At 41.7% G+C, this 20,637-nt stretch overlaps 1 non-coding gene across 1 annotated transcript; it reads right to left on the reverse strand.

The window, feature by feature from the left end:
• Positions 1-13,744: 13,744 nt before the first annotated feature.
• On the reverse strand, positions 13,745-13,852 carry LOC148547503 (small nucleolar RNA R71). Its single transcript, XR_015897898.1, has one exon. It is a non-coding gene; the product is annotated as a small nucleolar RNA R71 (small nucleolar RNA).
• Positions 13,853-20,637: the final 6,785 nt, after the last annotated feature.

The raw sequence follows: 20,637 nt of genomic DNA on the forward strand, positions 1-20,637 counted from the left end.
GAGGCCGGAGCTATCGTATCCGACTTGTTGAGCTTGGCTGCACTGCTGATCCTTCGTCACCGGAGGGTGAGGGGTACCTGCAAGGGACTCCGATGCTTAAGTTAGCAAGGGTATTAAGCAGGTTTTTTGTAGAATCAGAGTATGAGTTATACTTGGGTGCTCTAGTGTATTTATAATGGTGTGGAGTGACCTTTTTAGATAAGATAAGTTAGTTATCTTATCTTATCTTTATCTTTGAGTGAGGTCATCTTATCTTCAAGGGAACTGCCCTTATCTCTATAGGCTTGGGCTGCCTTTGGATTTGGGTCGTGTTCCTCTTTCTGGGCCCTTTACTAGGCTTTCCTAGCAATTTGGCCGAGCTCTTTGAGAAGAGGTCGGATAGTCTGACCTGAAGAGATCGGTCGCTTTGTCGCTAAACATCCCGGGTCGGATAGCTCGTCCCAGGGTATAAACAGTTTTATTACTTGGACGACAGTTCATACCCTGGGTCGAGATGTCTGACCCGAGATGATTAGCGTCAAAGCGACCGACCTCTTTAGGTCAAACCATCCGACCTCTTCCCAAAGAGCTCGGACAAATCGACAGGACAACCCAAAGAGGGCCCAAAATTGAGGAACACGACCCAAGTCCAAAGGCAGCCCAAGCCTACAGAGAGAAGGGCGGTTCCCTTGAAGATAAGCTGACCTCACCCAAAGATAAGATAAGATAAGATAACTAACTTATCTTATCTAAAAAGGTCACTCCACACCATTATAAATACACTAGAGCACCCAGGTATAACTCATACTCTGATTCTACTAAAAACCTGCTTAATACCCATGCTAACTTAAGCATCGGAGTCCCTTACAGGTACCCCCACCCTCCGGTGACGAAGGATCAACATCACCAACAAGTCCAACAACTCGGATGCGGCGGCTCCGGCCACCACAGCAGATCTCATCCGAGATCGACCTACAATTTCAGGTAACCCTTGAAGCATTGGCGCCGTTGCCGGGGAACCTGGATGTCATCCCACTGCCATGGCGGATGACCATGACAACGACTACGACTCTGATCTAGAAGACAGGACGCCACACAAAAACGCGGAGACTACACCAAAAGATACTCCTCAACCCAACAAAGACAAGAATTCGCCAAACGAGGAGGCCATGGAGGCACTTCTAGATCACTTAAAGCAACTCGAAAAAGAGGTGGTGCATCATCGAGAAGCTGAGAGAGACCTACGAAGGGAAGTTAGGCGACGCCGCGAGTTAGAGGACAAGCTCCTAAAACTTGAAGTTGATCTCAAGGCCAAAAATACTCGATCCGGGCACGAAGACGACCCCCGTAAGGACCAAGACCCATTCACCAAAGAGAGCATGAGGACCAAAATCCCAAAGGACTTCAAACTTCCTGACATGACTTTGTATGATGGCACAGCAGATCCCAGCCATCATCTCAATAATTCCAGAAGTAGAATGTACCTCACCGACGCCTCAGATGCAATTCGCTGCAAAGCCTTCCCGACTACTTTAACAATGACAGCAATTAAATGGTTTGACAATCTACTTCCTAGGTCCATCTCAAGCTTCGACGACTTAGCCAAAAAGTTTCTAGCCAGATTCTCCATCCAAAAAGATAAGGCTTGGCATGCCCCAAGTCTATTGGGAATCAAGCAAGGAGATCGGGAAAGTCTCCGCAGCTACATGGAAAGATTCAGCAAAGCATGTCTGGACATACAAAGCCTACCAACTGAGGCCGCCATTATGGGTCTCATCGATGGCTTGTGAGAGAGACCTTTCAGCCAATCTATATCGAAAAAACACCCCACATCTCTGAACGAAGTACAAGAATGAGCAGAGAAGTATATCAACATAGAGGAAAACTCTCGACTAGGATAGACCTCAAAATCTGGACTGACCTACTCCTCCCGAGATAAGGATAAAGAGTCCAAAAAGAAAGAAGATTAACATGGAGAAAAAATAAAAAAATACCATAATTACACCCTTCTTCGGGTGTCCCTTCTTGATGTCTACAGAGAAGTTTGCCATACTGAAAAAATACCCCCAGCTCGACCATTCAAAGGCAAAAAAGGAGGAGGAAATCGGACTGAATATTGCGAGTACCACCGAATCCATGGACATTCCACCAACGAATGCTTTGACTTAAAAAATGTCATAGAAAAACTGGTAAGAGAAGGAAAATTAGACCGGTACCTCGATAATAGAGTCGATGACCAAAGAAAAAGAAGAAGGAACGAAGATGACAGACGAACTAAGCAATCACCTCGTACACTAGAGAGACACGTCCACATGATACACGGAGGATTCGCAGGAGGAGGAATCTCCAAATCATCTCGCAAAATATATCTTAGAGTAGTATATCATGTCGAAGGAAAAAAGGAAGCACCTGACATCCCCACAATTACTTTTACCAAAGAGGACGCATCTGATATCATCTCGGGACACGACGATCCCATGGTCATCACCATCATACTGGCAAACGAAAATCTCTACCGCACACTGGTAGACCAAGGAAGCTCCGCCGACATCTTGTTCAAAACAGCATTCGACAAACTCGGCCTGGAAGAAAAAGAAGTCAGAGCATACCCAAACAATCTGTTCAGACTGGGAGACACTCCAATTCAGCCTCTCGGATACATCTCACTACACACAACCTTTGGAAAAGGAAACTAATCAAGAACACTCAAGATAGACTACATCGTGGTCGACGTAAGTTCAGCCTACAACGCCTTAATAGGTCGGACAACATTAAATCAGCTCGGCGTAGTTGTCTCGACCCCACATCTATGCATGAAGTTCCCAACTACAGAAGAGATATCTACCATAAAAGCAGACCAAAAGACGGCGCGTCGCTGTTATAATGAAAGTCTAAATCTCAGGGGCAGAGGAGAAGAATTCCACACCATCGAACTCGGTGGAGTTCAGAGGCGGGAAGAACTCCGCCCACAACCCGAAGGTGAAGTAGAAAAAGTCCAGATCGGAGATGTCCCAGACAAGACAACCAATATCGGTACAATCCTAAATGGAGACACAAAAGAATCACTCGTACAGTTCTTACGAGATAACGTCGACCTCTTTGCATGGAAGGCTGCAGACATGCCAGGCATAGACCCCGAGTTAATGTGCCATAAGCTAGCAGTTTACCCAAGATCTCGGCCAGTACAACAGAGACGTAGAAAGCTCGGACCAGAACAATCCCAAGCTGTTGAAGAGTAGGTGCAAGCTCTATTGGAGGCAGGATTTATAAGAGAAGTCAAGTACCCACTATGGCTAGCTAACGTCGTCTTGGTGAAAAAATCAAATGGGAAGTGGCGGATGTGCACCGACTACACTGATCTCAACAAAGCCTGCCCAAAAGATCCTTATCCACTCCCAAGTATCGACGCTCTGGTGGATGCCTCCTCCGGATACAAATACCTCTCGTTTATGGACGCATATTTGGGATACAATCAAATCCCAATGTGCCCACCCGACCAAGAAAAAACTTCATTCTTAACCCCAAAAGCAAACTACTACTACATTGTCATGCCTTTTGGACTTAAAAACGCAGGAGCCACTTACCAGAGATTGATGAATAAGGTCTTTACGGATCACATCGGAAAAATCATGGAAGTTTATGTGGACGACATGTTAATAAAGACACAAAGTGAAGAGACGTTACTATCCGACCTCACCCAAGTATTCGACACTATAAGAAGGCATGGCATGCGACTTAACCCTGCAAAATGCACCTTTGCGATAGAAGCTGGCAAATTTTTGGGTTTTATGCTCACACAAAGAGGAATCGAGGCAACTCCGGATAAATGCCAGGCCATACTCGATATGAAGAGCCCGACTTGTGTCAAAGAGGTACAACAACTCAATGGAAGATTGGCAGCCTTGTCCAGATTTCTAGCGGGATCAGCAACAAGATCTCTCCCCTTCTATGCTACTCTAAGGAAGGGAAAGAGGTTTGAATGGACAACAGAGTGCGAGCAGGCATTCCAAGATTTCAAAAGATTCCTGGGACAGCCACCTATCCTATCTCGGCCACGGGAAGGAGAACCACTTATATTATACCTCACAGTAGAAAATCGGGCAGTAGCCTCAACATTAGTATGAGAAAACGACAGTGGACAACAACCTGTATATTTCATCAGCAAAGCATTACAAGGATCCAAGCAGAACTACCAAAGAATAGAAAAATTAGCCTACGCTTTCATACTAACATCTCGACGACTGCGTCAGTACTTCCAAGCTCACACCATTAGGGTTCGAACCAACCGATCCATAAAGAGAATTTTGCAGAAAACAGACTTAGCAGGCAGAATCTTGCAATGGGCAATCGAGTTGTCTGAATTCGACCTTCAATATGAAGCTCGGACAGCCATCAAATCGCAATACCTGGCCGACTTCATTGCCGAATTTACAGACACCCCGAAAATCCCTATAGAATGGAATCTCTATGTAGATGGTTCCTCAAATAAAACTGGAAGCGGTGCGGGTGTGATAATAGAAAGCGACTAGGGAACCCAAATCGAAATTTCTCTCAAATTCGGGTTCCCTGCCTCAAACAACCAAGCTGAATATGAGGCGCTACTAGCTGGTTTGAAATTGGCTAAGGAGGTTAGAGCTCAAAAGCTTATCATCTTCAGCGACTCACAAGTAGTCACCTCACAAATAGCAGGGAGCTACCAAGCCAAAGATCCCACCATGAAAAAGTACCTGGACAAAACCAGGGAACAACTCGGACAACTCGGGGAATATGAGGTCTGCCACATACCCCGAGAATAGAATGCCCGAGCTGACGCACTCTCAAAACTAGCCAATACCAAACCAGGGGGCAACAATAGAAGCCTCATCCAAGAAATGCTGTAGAACCCGTCAATCTCGGAAGAAGAAAAAGTCCTAGCCATAACATGTCCGGATCAAGGATGGATGACCCCCATAATTAACTACCTCAAAACAGAAAAGCTCCCCACAGATAAGAAGGAGGCAAAGAGGTTAAAAAGGGAGGCACAATACTACACTATCATAAACAATACTCTGTACAAAAGAGGGATTTCAATACCATTGTTAAAATGTGTACCGACTTCCAACACAAAGGAAGTTTTAGAAGAAGTACACAGTGGCATCTGTGGCAATCATCTCGAAGCACAGGCACTTACCAAAAAAGTACTTCGGGCTGGATTTTATTGGCCAACTCTACAAAAAGAAGCCACATAATTCGTAAAGACATGTCCACCATGTCAGAAACATGCCAACTTTCACATTGCCCCGCCAGAGAAGCTCATCAGCGTAACCTCACCCTGGCCATTCGCAAAATGGGGACTCGACCTTCTCGGACCTTTTCCTCAGGGATCGGGACAAGTCAAATTCCTTATAGTAGGGGTAGACTACTTCACAAAATGGATCGAGGCAAAACCTCTAGCTAACGCCACTGCTCAAAGAAGTCAAAAGTTCCTATATAGAAACATTGTCACAAGGTTCGGGATTACATACTCCATCACCACAGACAATGGCACCCAATTAACAGACACAGGCTTCAGAAAATTAGTGGCCGACTTGAACATAAAACACCAATCCACTTCCATAGAACATCCCCGGGCCAATGGACAAGTCGAGGCTGCCAACAAAGTCATATTGGCCGGTCTAAAACGGAGATTACAGGACACAAAAGGAGCCTGGGCTGAAGAGCTCCCACAAGTCCTATGGGTATATCGAACAACGCCATATTCCACCACAAAAGAATCACCCTTCCGATTAACATATGGAATGGAGGCAATGATCCCAGTGGAGATTGAAAAAGGATCGCCTAGAATGATCCACTATAATGAAGAAGCCAACTCCCAACTTCAAAGGGAAGAACTCGACATACTTCCAGAAATCCAAGAAAGAGCTCAGATCAGGGAAGAGGCATTAAAACGTCGAATGGCTTCGAGATACAATCAAAAGGTAGTGCCACAAATTTTTGCCGAGAACGACCTCATCCTAATCCGAAATGATATCAGAACAACTCGACCTGGAGAAGGGAAGCTGGCAGCAAATTGGAAAGGACCCTACCGAGTCATAGAAGTACTTGGAAAGGGCTGCTACAGACTGTCCGAACTCGAAGGATGAGAGCTTCCTAGGTCATGGCACGCCTGCAACCTAAGAAGGTACTATAGTTAGGAATGATAAAGGATCTTAGGACAAGGCACACTCTTTTTTCTGAAAAGGTTTTTTAATGAGGTGCCAAGCCAAAGACCTACAAGTCGCCCGACTTAGAGGTATAAAACCCCCCACATGTATATATCTGCATTTCCTTTTGAATAAAATTTGTTTAGATCTTCTACAAATTCTCAAGAAGCATTAATCTGAAATGCTCATCGTCCGATTATAAAGCCACAGATCGGCAGAAAGTGAAAAACCAAATTCACTGCACGATCTTGACAAAGATCAACAAAGATGAAAATCAAATTCATCAAAAGGTCGACCAAACGAGGATTAAAACTAATTTCTACAAAATCGGCAAAGATGAAAACAAAATAATGCAAGAAGTTATTGAAAGTGATCCATAGAAAGGACCTGACGAGGTCTTAATAAAATGGATTGCTAAAAAATAACTCAAAGAATGGCCGACGTAAAGAAGTCGGACCAGTCACAATAATCAAAGTTATAAAAGTAATCCCTGGAAAGAGGTCTGGCCAGCCCTATAAAAGAGGATTACTATAACTTAGAATAGCCAGACATGATGAAGTCGGCCCAAAACGTAAAGTTATAAAAGTAATCTCTAAAAGAGACCTGACAAAGGTCCAAGAAAGAAGATTACTAAAATAACTTAGAAGGGCCCGACATGATGAAGTCGGCCCAAAACGTAAAGTTATAAAAGTAATCCCTGAAAGAGACTTGACAAATGTCCAAGAAAGAGGATTACTAAAATAACTTAGAAGGGCCCGACATGATGAATTCGGCCCAAAATGTAAAGTTATAAAAGTAATCCCTAAAAGAGACCCGACAAAGGTCCAAGAAAGAGGATTACTAAAATAACTTAGAAGGGCCCGACATGATGAAGTCGGCCCAAAACCTAAAGTTATAAAAGTAACCCCTGAAAGAGACCTGACAAAGGTCCAAGAAAGAGGATTAATAAAATAACTTAGAAGGGCCCGACATGATGAAGTCGGCCCAAAACCTAAAGTTATAAAAGTAACTCCTGAAAGAGACCTGACAAAGGTCCAAAAAAGAGGATTACTAAAATAACTTAGAAGGGCCCGACATGATGAAGTCGGCCCAAAACCTAAAGTTATAAAAGTAATTCCTGAAAGAGACCTGACAAAGGTCCAAGAAAGATGATTACTAAAATAACTTAGAAGGGCCCGACATGATGAAGTCGGCCCAAAACATAAAGTTATAAAAGTAACCCCTGAAAGAGACTTGAACAAAGTCCAAGAAAGAGGATTACTAAAATAACTTAAAAGAGGTCGGACAACAAAAGTCCAACACTCCCAAAAAACCTAAAAAGGTACCAAAACAGATGCAGACAGAGATGTTACAAAAAACACAAGTTATAATAATAACAAACTCAAGAGGCTACCAAAATCAGCCCCAAGAGCTTGGAAACTACTTTGTTTTTCAAGATTAAGTTGCTGAACGAGCAACTAAGAAAGTATCAAATGTCAGCAACCACCATCTACAAAATAAAGAGTTCAAAAGCCCACAAGCCGGGCTATCTACACAAACATTTAGAAAAATTATTTAAGAAGGCTTCTCAGCATCAACACGAGGTGGAGGAGGACGAGTCTGAAGAGGCACTGCATCCACTGTCCCGTCATCCCGATTCAAGATTTGACAATCAGGATCTAATTCGGGATGACCAACCTCAGATAAAGGAGCTGAAGAAGTCGGCACAACAGAAGCTTTGGCGGCAGACACAGAAGGGGGTTCAACGTCATCATCATCAGGGTCGTCAGGGACAATCTTACCGTCCTTTACAACGCTGTCCAGGCTGAAGGGAGTAAGGTCAAGCTCGGGGGCAAGAACTTGAACCTGCTCCTTTAAGTTCTCATAAGCAGCATTTACGCTGCGTACAAGGTGACCCTGGCGCTCGACATAATCAGCCCGGGCAGGCTCCAACTCCTCCCTGAGACGCATCACTTTCCTGTAGGTCGTGACATAGCTTTCCTTGTGCCTCAATGCCGTGTCTTCAGCCAACTTTACAGAAGCTGCCAAAGTAACAGAACTAGCCTTTTCGCCCTCCAATTCCTTCCCCAGCTTGGTCACTTTCACTTCAAGCTCCTCCTTCAAACCCTTTATTCGGTCGAACTCCTGCTTAGCCTCCTCCATAAAGGCTTTGGTAGCATGAAGGGGAAGATCTTGGGCAGTTCGGTATAGGGCAGCTCCCATATGTGCCATCTTGATACTGCTCCGAGTTATAAAATCTAAATCATGAAGGAGAGAAACATCATCCATAGGGAGGGCACCATAAGGACCGATCTGCTGGTCGACAAACCCAATAGCATCAAAATCAGGCACATCCAGATTGAAGGGTTCAACAGTCCGAGGTCTCTTGGAAGGAGGATCGGCCGGGGGGGAAGAAACAGCAGCGGAAGGCTGCGGAGGATCAACTACACGGACTCGAGGAGTAGGGATCATTCTCCTCGGTCCAGGCGAGCTCGGCACAGATGGCTTCGGCGGAACCTGAGAGGACCTTCCCCATCTGCCCTGGTCGAAATGTTCTGAGCTGCAGTAGCCTTTCTCGCCTTCTTGAAAGCCTTCATCGAGTCATTATTCTTGGCCATCTCTGAAAAATGAAAATCAACAGTTTTACAAACCAGAAAAAGAAGAAGAAAGCAAAGAAAAAACAAGAAACAAAATATATCAAGTAAAATACCCAATGCAGTGCGGACAAGGGATGGGTCCCCTAAAGATTTTTTAGTGTCCAGATGAGGAGGTTTCCCCAAAATGTCCTCCAAAACAGTTACAAAAGCCTGCTCAATTTCGTCGAGCATCTCCCACGTATAATGGAATACCACTACATTCTGCTGCCAACACAAGGGGAAGGCTGGCTTATTATTCGCTTCCAGAAAAAGGGCCGAGCTCCCTCAACTGCTCGGACCTTGAAAAAATAATTCTTGAAGTCCCTAAAGGACTCGTCATACATGTCAAAAACCTTATGCCCTTGTAAAGATCTAAAAGAAACCCATGAGGCTTTCTTTTTTGAAGAAATCCCGGGCTTAGTTAAAACAAACAGATAAAGGAAAAGAGTCTGAGAAGGAGTAACGTCCAACTCTTGGCAAAGAAGCTGAAAAATCTTGATAAAGCCCCAGGAGTTCGGGTGGAGCTGGGACGGAGCTACATTACACGACCATAACAAATTGGTCTCAAAAGAAGTGAAGGGAAAAGTGATGTCCAACTGGCTGAAAAAATAGTCGTAGGCATAAAAGAAAGGGTGCTCCCCCCGAGTCACAGCAGGAAAGTAAACCCTCTCCTCGAAATCAGGTGCTACCAATTCATAATTCCTTTCCTGATCTCTACTCTTACAGAGGCGGTGATGTTTCCCAAGTTTCACACAAAACTCAGCATTCACCACAGAAACACACATTTAAACAAGGGAGTCCAACCAATCAGACATCCCCTCAAGAACCTTAGAAGACGTCTCTACAATATTTTTGCGAGAAGACATGGCCAACTAGTCCTACAAACAAGAAAAGAAGATGGATTACTAAAAAACATCTCGGGCGAAATCAAAACAACTCGGCCAACATGATTCAGGATAGCACAAACAACAAAAGGAAACCCCAGGACCCACACCGAAGATCCAGGGGCATCCTTTGGAGGTAGTCATGGAACAAGGATTCAGGAAAACCCACAAGGCTAACATCCCAACAAACTCTCAGCAAAGAAAAGCCCTTTTTCAAAAGGCAACATCCCGAGAAGAAAGGAAAGTCCAAACAAAGTCATCAAAGGAGCAGCAAAGTAGCAGTTCAATCAGAAAGCCAAAAACAACAAAACGCGCCAGGCAGAGGACGTCAAAGACGCAACCTTTTTCTTTCAAAAAGAAACAAATGAAGCTATTTTCCCAGAAAGCTACAACATCAAATAGAAAGGCAATAAAACATGCAAAAACCCAAATACCCTCAAGCACCTGGAGAAATACCAGAAACATGCATCACAACAAAGATTGAACATCACGATGCCAAAAGGTTCAAACTTTCAAGAATGCAAACAAAAAATCAAAGCTTCACCAAAGAACCGAAGACAAAGCGACGAAAAAAGATAAAAAAAAAAAGCTGAAAGTAGAACCAACCTGGAAAAAGCAGAAAGCTTCAAAGAAAGTTGAAGATGAGAGATGGAATCCGGAATCACCCTTTCGCAGCAAGAAAAAGCACTAACAATCACCAAGCAATGTCGCAGGGAGAAACGCAAAATTGCAAACTTCAGGCGAAAACAGAAAGTGAGAAAGAAAAGGGAAGTTACGGTAACAAGAGAAGAGAAACCGTTTTCCTGAGTGAAAAATTCAAAATAAAGAGGCTAGACAAAAGGGGCATTAAAAACCAATTAATGAGGGTATTAAACCCTCGCGCAATCCCAAGACCAGAGCGCTAAGGCAAAGCGCGCGCTTTTAAGAATAAAAAAAACGTTCCACATTCAAAAGAAGACTCTACAAAGAGGCAATTGACAGATGCTCGAGTTCGGCTTTCACCAGAAAAGGATCGAAGTCCTAAAATCAAGACTCAACCTCAAAAGAAAGACCAAGCTCGAGCAGGGGCACTGTTCATACCCTGAGTCGAGATGTCCGACCGGGGATGATTAGCATCAAAGCGACCGACCTCTTTAGGTCAAACCATCTGACCTCTTCCCAAAGAGCTCGGACAAATCGACAGGACAGCCCAAAGAGGGCCCAAAATCGAGGAACACGACCCAAGTCCAAAGGCAGCCCAAGCCTACAAAGAGAAGGGCGGTTCCCTTGAAGATAAGCTGACCTCACCCAAAGATAAGATAAGATAAGATAACTAACTTATCTTATCTAAAAAGGTCACTCCACACCATTATAAATACACTGGAGCACCCAGGTACAACTCATACTCTGATTCTACTAAAAACATGCTTAATACCCATGCTAACTTAAGCATCGGAGTCCCTTGCAGGTACCCCCCACCCTCCGGTGACGAAGGATCAGCATCACCAACAAGTCCAACAAGTCGGACGCAGCGGCTCTGGCCACCATAGCAGATCTCATCCGAGATCGACCTACAGTTTCAGGTAACCCTCGGAACAACGACCCAGTGCACTTGCTGGTTAGTTGTACCGGAGTTGTGAAAAGTGTGATCACAATTCCGTGCACCAAGTTTTTGGCGCCGTTGCCGGGGATTGTTCGAGTTTGGACAACTGACGGTTCATCTTGTTGCTTAGATTAGGTAACCTTCTTTCTTGTTTCAACCTTTATTTTCTTTTCAAAAAGTTTTTACAAATATTTCAAAAAAAAAGGTTTTCAAAAAATAATGTTCTTCAGAATTTTTAAGAATGAATTCCACCTTAAAGCTCCATGATGATATGTTGAAGCTTGGCTGGCTATTAAGCCATGTCTAATCTTTTGGACTGAAACTTCTACTTATCATTGCAGCTATTGGAGGAGCCTTTGGATTCTCATTTATAATTCTGTGCTAAAGCTTGGCTGGCCATTTGGCCATGTTTCATTCTTTTGGACCGAAGCTGTAGACTAACATTGCATGAATCTTGGAATTCTTATTAAAAATTTTGAATTTCTTTATTTTCTTTTTCCAAAATAATCTCGAAAAATACAAAAAAATTTAATAAAATCATAAAAAAAAATTGTGTTTCTTGTTTGAGTCTTGTGTCAAATTTTAAGTTGGTGTCAATTGCATTTTTTTAATTTTCTTAAAATTTTCGAAAATTCATGCATTATGTTCTTCATGATCTTCAAGTTGTTCTTGATGATTTTCTTTGTTTGATCTTTACATTTTCTTATTTTTCATATGCATTTTCAAATTGTTAGTGTCCCTAGTACAAAAGTTCTTAAGTTTGGTGTCTTGCATGTCTTTCTTTTCTTAAAAATTTTCAAAAATATGTTCTTGATGTTCATCATGATCTTCAAAGTGTTCTTGGTGTTCATCTTGACATTCAAAGTATTCTTGCATGCATTATTTGTTTTGATCTTAAATTTTTATGTTTTGTTTCATTTTGTTATTTTTCTCTCTCCTCATTAAAAATTCAAAAGTCAGAAAAAATATATCTTTTCCTTATTCTTCTCATAATTTTCGAAATTTTGAGTAGACTTGGTCAAAAACTTTTAAAATTTAGTTGTTTCTTGTTAGTCAAGTCAAAATTTCAATTTAAAAACTTTATCTTTTCAAATCTTTTTTCAAAATCAATTCTTTTTCATTTTTTTTATGATTTTCGAATTTCATTCTTAAAATTTTTCAAATTCTTTTTCATTTTTCTTTTAATGTTTTCAAAATTTTTAAAACTAATTTTTCAAAATCTTTTTCTTAATTTTATTTCATATTTTCGAAAATCCTTACTAACAATTAATGTTTTGATTCAAAAATTTCAAGTTTGTTACTTTCTTGTTAAGAAAGGATCAATCTTTAATTCTAGAATCATATCTTTTAGTTTCTTGTTAGTCAAGTCATCAACTTTAATTTTAAAAATCAAATCTTTTTAATTTCTTTTTCAAAATAAATTTTAATCATATCTTTTTAAAATTTTAATTTCAAAATCTTTTTCTAACTTCTTATCTTTTCAAAATTTATTTAACTACTTGACTTGTTTGTTTTAATTTTAAAAAAAAAATTTACTATTTTTTATCTTTTTCAAAACCACCTAACTACTTTTCCACTTCTAATTTTTGAAAATCACTAACCACTGTTTCAAAAATCTTTTTAATTAACTAATTGTTTTAGTTTTTAATTTTCTTGTATTTCTTTTTCAAATGTTTGAAACTAACTTAATTAATTAAATAAAAATAAAAATATTTTTCTTTTCTTTCTTCTTAAAATTTGAATACTCTCTCTCATCTCTTTCTATTTATTTTATTTATTTACTAATATTTCTCTTCTACTCATCTAATAATTCGAACCCTCTCCCTCTCTCTGTGTTCGAATTCTTCTTATTCTCTCTCTACCTCATTCTTCTATTCTTCTTTTCCTCTGACACATAAAAGAATCTCTATACTGTGACATAGAGGATTCCACTACTCTCTTTGTTCTCTTCTTTTTCATATGAGCAGGAACAAGGATAAAGACATTCTTGTTAAAGCTGATTCTGAACCTGAAAGGACTCTGAAGAGGAAGCTAGGAGAAGCTAAAGCACAACACTCCGAAGAGGACCTTACAGAAAATTTCAAAAAAGAAGCAGACATGGCAGTCGAACCCAACAACAATGGTGGAGATGCAAGGAAGATGCTTGGTGACTTTACTGCACCAACTTCCAACTTCTATGGAAGAAGCATCTCAATTCCTGCAATTGGAGCAAACAACTTTGAGCTTAAGCCTCAATTAGTTTCTCTAATGCAGTAGAATTGCAAGTTTCATGGACTTCCATTGGAAGATCCTCATCAGTTCTTAGCTGAATTCTTGCAAATATGTGACACTATTAAGACCAATGGGGTTGATCCCGAGGTCTACAGACTTATGCTTTTCCCCTTTGTTGTAAGAGACAGAGCTAGGATTTGGTTGGACTCACAACCTAGAGAAAGCCTGAACTCTTGGGAAAAGTTGGTCAATGATTTCTTGGCTAAATTCTTTCCACCTTAAAAGATGAGCAAGCTTAGAGTGGAAGTCCAAACCTTCAGACAGAAGGAAGGTGAATCCCTCTATGAAGCTTGGGAAAGATACAAGCAATTGATCAGAAGGTGTCCTTCTGACATGCTTTCAGAATGGAGCATCTTAGGTATATTCTATGATGGTCTGTCTGAATTGTCCAAGATGTCATTGGACCACACTGCTGGTGGATCTCTTCATCTGAAGAAAACACCTGCAGAAGCCCAGGAACTCATTGAAATGGTTGCAAATAACCAGTTCATGTATACTTCTGAAAGAAATCCTGTGAATAATGGGATGACTCAGAAGAAAGGAGTTCTTGAGATTGATACTCTAAATGCCATATTGGCTCAGAATAAAATATTGACTCAGCAAGTTAATATGATTTCTCAAAATCTGACTGGAATGCAAGCTGCATCCGGCAGTACTAAAGAAGCCTCCTTTGAAGGAGAAGCTTATGACCCTGAGAATCCTGCAATGGAAGAGGTGAATTACATGGGAGAATCCCATGGAAACACCTATAATCCTTCATGGAGAAATCATCCAAATTTCTCATGGAAGGATCAACAGAAGCCTCAACAAGGCTTCAATAATAATAATGGTGGGAGAAATAGGTTTGGCAATAGCAAGCCTTTTCCATCATCTTCTCAGCAACAGACAGAGAATTCTAAGCAGAGCCTCTCTGACTTAGAAACCACAATCTCTGATCTATCTAAGACCACTCACAGTTTCATGACTGAAACAAGGTCCTCCATCAGAAATTTAGAGGCACGAGTGGGTCAGCTGAGTAAAAGAGTTACTGAAATCCCTCATAGTACTCTCCCAAGCAATACAAAAGAGAATCTAAAGAGATAGTGCAAGGCCATCAATATATCCAAAGTGGCCGAACCTATAGAGGAGGAAGAGGCAGTGATTTCCAGTGAGGAAGACTTCAATAGATGTCCACTGACCACTAAGAAGTTCCCTAATGAGGAACCAAAGGAATCTGAGACTCATACAGAGACCATAGATATTCCACTGAACTTACTGTTGCCATTCATGAGCTCTGATGAGTATTCTTCCTCTGAAGAGGATGAAGATATACTTGAAAACAAGTTACTCGGTATCTAGGAGCAATCATGAAGCTGAGTGCCAAGTTATTTGGTAATGAGACTTGGAAGGAAGAACCTCCGTTTCTCATCAATGAACTGAATGCCTTGGTTCAGCAGAAATTACCTCTGAAGAAACCGGATCCCGGAAGGTTCTTAATACCTTGTACAATAGGCACCATGACCTTTGAGAAGGCTCTGTGTGACCTGGGGTCAGGTATAGACCTCATGCCACTCTCTGTAATGGAGAAACTAGGGATCTTTGAGGTACAAGCTGCAAGAATCTCACTAGAGATGGCAGACAAATCAATGAAATAGGCTTATGGACTTGTAGAGGATGTCTTAGTGAAGGTTGAAGGCCTTTACATCCCTGCTGACTTCATAATCCTAGACACTGGGAAGGATGAGGATGAATCCATCATCCTTGGAAGACCCTTCCTAGCCACAGCAAGGGCTGTGATTGATGTGGACAGAGGAGAGTTAGTCCTTCAATTGAATGAGGACTACCTTGTGTTTAAGGCTCAAGGATCTTCTTCTGTAAACATGGAGAAGAAGCATGAATGGGCCTTTAATGCCCAGTCTGGCATCATTCTGGGCGTTAAACGCCAGAATTGGCAGACAGACTGGCGTTTAACGCCAGAAAAGGGTGTCTGGCTGACGTTAAATGCCAGAAAAGGGCATCAGCCTGGTGTTTAATGCTAGGAAAGGCAGCAGAGCTGGCGTTAAATGCCAGAAATGGCACACAGAGGGCGTTTAAACGCCAGAAAGGTGCAGGGACCAGAATTCCTTGACACCTCAGGATCCGTGAACCCCACGGGATCCCCACCTATCCTAACTCACTCTCTCTCCTTTTCACACCTTTCCATAACACTCTTCCCAAAATAAATTCCACCAATCACCTACATTTCTCCTCCAAAACCATCATACAAACCACCTACCCCCACCCATTTAAATTCAAACCATCTCCCTCCCAAACCCAACCCTTATTACAAAGAATTCCCTCTCCACTCCACTCCTATATAAGCCCCTCATCACTCCTTCATTTTCATATATCATAACCACCTAAAATCCCCCTTGGTCGAACCATTCATCAACCTCCATCTCCTCCATATCTTCTTCCTCTAATCCTTTCTTTCTTCTTTTGCTCGAGGACGAGCAAACCTTTTCAGTTTGGTGTGAAAAAAAGCTCTGCTTTTTATTTTTTCATAACCATTAATGGCACCTAAGGCCGGAGAAACCTCTAGGAAGAGGAAAGAGAATGCAGTTGCTTCCAACTCTGAGTTATGGGAGATGGAGAGATTCATCTCAAAAGCCCATCACTAGAAAGAGGATGGAGCAAACAAGAGAGCCCACTCATGGACCTCAACAAGAGCATGAGGAAATTTCTCATCAAGAAATCCCTGAGATGCCTCAAGGGATACAATTTCCTCCACAAAGCTATTGGGAGCAACTCAACACCTCTTTAGGAGATTTGAGTTCCAACATGGAGCAACTAAGGATGGAGCACCAAGAGCACTCCATTATCCTCCATGAAATCAGAGAGGACCAAAGAGCCATGATGGAAGAGCAACAAAGGCAAGGAAGAGATATTGAGGAGCTCAAGAACTCTATAGGATCTTCAAGAGGAAGAACTAGCCGCCGTCACTAAGGTGGACCCGTTCTTTAATTTTTTTGTTCTTATTTTTCTGTTTTTTGTTTCTATGCTTTATGTTTTGTCTATGTTTGTGTCTTTATTACATGATCATTAGTGTCTAGTGTCTATGTCTTAAAGCTATGAATGATTCCATGAATCGCTCACCTTTCTTAAATGAAAAAATGCTTTTATTTGCAAAAGAACAAGAAATGCATAATTTTGAAATTTATCTTGAAATTAGTTTAATTATTTTGATGTGGTGGCAATACTTCTTACTTTCTGAATGTATGCTTAAACAATGCATGTTTGAAATTGGAATTAAGAAAAGTTGACTCTTGAAAGAATAATGAAAAAGGATACATGTTATTGGTGATCTGAAAAATCATAAAATTGATTCTTGAAGCAAGAAAAAGAAGTGAAAAACAAAAGCTTACGAAAAAAAAGAAAAAAAAGAAAAAACAAGCAGAAAAAGCCAGTAACCCTTTAAAATAAAAGGCAAGGGTAAAGATGATCCAAGGCTTTGAGCATCAGTGGATAGGAGGGCCCAAAAGGAATAAAATCCTGGCCTAAGCGGCTAAATCAAGCTGTCCCTAACCATGTGCTTGTGTCATGAAAGTCCAAGTGAAAAGCTTGGGACTGAGTGGTTAAAGTCGTGATCCAAAGCAAAAGAGTGTGCTTAAGAACTCTGGGTACCTCTAATTGGGGACTCTAGCAAAGCTGAGTCACAATCAAAAAAGGTTAACCCAGTTATGTGTCCGTGGCATTTATGTATCCGGTGGTAATACTGGAAAATAAAATGCTAAGGGTCACGGCCAAGACTCATAAAGTAGCTGTGTTCAAGAATAAAAGAGAACTTAACTAGGAAAATCAATAACATTATCTGTATTTCTAAGTTCCTAAAGAGGCCAACAATTCTGAACTCTAATGGATAGAGAGATGCCAAAACTATTCAGAGGCAAAAAAGCTACTAGTCCCGCTCATCTAATTAAAACTAATCTTCATTGATATTTTTGAAATTTATTGTATTTTCTCTTCTTTTTATCTTATTTTTTTTGGTTCCTTGGGGACAAGCAACAATTTAATTTTGGTGTTGTGATGAGCGGATAATTTATACGCTTTTTGACATTATTTTTACATAGTTTTTAGTATGTTTTAGTTACTTTTTATTATATTTTTATTAGTTTTTATGCAAAAATTACATTTCTGGACTTTACTATGAGTTTGTGTGTTTTTCTATAATTTCAGGAATTTTGTAGCTGAAATTGAGGGACCTGAGCAAAAATCTGATTCAGAGGCTGAGAAAGGACTGCAGATGCTGTTGGATTCTGACCTCCCTGCACTCAAACGCGTTTTTCTGGAGCTACAGACGTCCAATTGGCACGTTCTTAATTGGGCTGGAAAGCTAACATCTTGGGCTTTCCAGCAATATATAATAGTACATACTTTGCTCGAGATTTGATGGCCTAAACTGGCGCTCAACGCCAGCCAGAGACCCTATTCTAGCGTAAAACGCCGGAACTGGCACCAGAACTGGAGTTAAACGCCCAAACTGGCATCCAAGCTGGCGTTTAACTCCAGAAAAGGCCTATGCATGTGTAAAGCTTAATGCTCAGCCCAAGCAGACACCAAGTAACTATTTTAGTTTAAATACTAGTCTTTCCTATTGTATTCGAAGAAGCTTATGCCACTTTTCACATTTGGAGGCTGGCCACACGGCCATGTCAAGACATTTTTCTCTTATGTATTTTATACGGTAGAGTTTCTACACCTTATAGATTAAGGTGCGGAGCTCTGCTGTTCTTCATGAATTAATGCAAGTACTATTGTTTCTCTTTCAATTCACGCTTACTTCTTCTCCAAGATATACTCTCGTACTTAATTCAGTTAAGTCAGAATGAAGGGGTGACCCGTGACAATCACCCACTATCTTCGTTACTCGCTTAGCCAAGATCCGCGTGCCTGACAACCATAAGCGGTCTACATGATGTTCAATGTAGTCATTGGACGACAGCCGGAGTATAGTCTCTTGGGTCTCTGATCCACGGATTTGACTTACCTCTCCTGACAACAGAGCATTCGAATCCGTGAGATTAGAACCTTTGTTGTAGAGGCTAGAACCAATTGGTAGCATTCCTGAGATCCGGAAAGTCTAAACCTTGTCTGTGGTATTCCGAGTAGGATCTGGGACGGGATGACTGTGATGAGCTTCAAACTCACGAATGTTGGGTGCAGTGACAGTGTGCAAAAGGATAGAGAGATCCTATTCTGACACAAGTGAGAACCGACAGATAATTAGCCGTGCGGTAGCTGTGCCTGGTATTTTTCATCCGAGACGAGAGATCCGACAGTTGATTAGCTGTACAGAAACCGTACCTGGACCATTTTCACTGAGAGGACGGATGGTAGCCATTGACAACGGTGATCTACCAACATACAACTTGCTATGGAAGGGAGCACGCATGATTGGATGAAGACAATAGGAAAGCAGAGGTTCAGAAGCAACAAAGCATCTCCAAACACTTATCTGAAATTTCCACCAATGAATTACATAAGTATCTTTATTTTAATTTACGTTTTATTTATCTTTCAATTATCAAAACTCATAACCAATCGAATCTGCCTGACTAAGATTTACAGGATGACCATAGCTTGCTTCAAGCCGGCAATCTCCGTGGGATCGACCCTTACTCGCGTAAGGTTTTATTACTTGGACGACCCAATGCACTTGCTGGTTAGTTGTATTAGAGTTGTGAAAAGTGTGATCACAATTTCGTGCACCAGTGGGTATGGAAGGGGTGGTGGAGGCTCTAATGACAGATATGATAGATGGATGGTGGGGGTTATGGAGGAGGTGAGGGCGGTTGTGGTGGTATAGGAGATGTTGATGGAGATTGTTATGCTGATGGTGTAGAGGCTGGTTATGATGGTGGCGGATTAGGTGGCGATGGAGGTGGCGGGGATGGTGGTGGAGGGTGTGGTGATCATTTTGTCGGAGTTTTTAGCAGCGACAAAGCAGTGCACGAGAGCCAGACATAAATTAGCCCAGGTGAGATACTATTGGACTTGCGTGGCAATGAGGGCTTGACGCGGAGTTCGAAGGGTCACACTTCCTTGATGAGATTAATGTTATTATGAAGGAGGATGACTTGCGCGACGCAGATCTCAGGTAGCTGGACCCCAGACACACCTAAGATGTGGATCTAAATGAGCCTCCTTCTGGACAATTAGATGACACATTCACATTAGGTAGGACTCCCTCCTCAGCATTTACCACAGATCGCCTACCACATCCTGGTCTATCTATGTCAGCAGAGCGCATACCAGGAGAAATGGAGCATGATGGCAACTGAGATGAGGATGAGGTCCCCGGCCCAGAGAGCCCAATGTATCAGGCGCCGCCGCCCGCCGCCGCTGCTTCACAAGATCGCATCTCTTTTTATTATGGTGTATGCATTGTTAGTTGCATATTATGTTTTCATGTTGTTAGCAGCACATGTATACAAATTTATCTAGATGCTAGTTATATCTTGCTGAGAAACAATGTATTTAGAAGCACGTGTATTTTATTCTATTTAGAAGCCCGTGTAAGTTATATTATTTAGAAGCACATGTTATATTACTATTTCATAAGTAAACCAATAAACCTTACAACGAACACAACATTAAAGTAAACCAGCAAAGACACACTCGACAAAACACTACACTAAATAAGCACAACCCTATACATTACTAGCGGAAGCAGAACCCATGTTAAGACCTCCCTATAGACACCTCCTACGTATGTGGCCAGGCTGTCTACAAAGTCCACATCTCTTGGGTCTGTTCAGGTCAGCCTCGTCCATTGTAGTCTGGATCCTAGTAGTCCTAGGACACCCTTCAGACGCACGTTTCTTGGTATGATCGGGAATGACTATCGGACCATCATACGGTGGCCAAAACCCCTCAGGAATTGGAGGTGTGAATCATATCTGATAGACATCAAACACCGAGCTAAGGCGATACACCTCGTGGGAATAGGTGGCCCAACTCAGACGTGAATATGCATAGCATGCTAAGGCATAGCGACATGGATAATGAAGTGTCTAAAAATATCCGCAATCACATGTCTGGTCCATGAGGGACACTCTGTAAGAGCCAACTGAGAAGCTACCAGTCAGAGTGGTCTCGGCCACAGT

Source organism: Arachis ipaensis, chromosome B8 (genome assembly GCF_059453495.1).
Source record: "Arachis ipaensis isolate K30076 ecotype BB chromosome B8, ASM5945349v1, whole genome shotgun sequence".
Taxonomy (NCBI): Eukaryota; Viridiplantae; Streptophyta; class Magnoliopsida; order Fabales; family Fabaceae; genus Arachis; species Arachis ipaensis.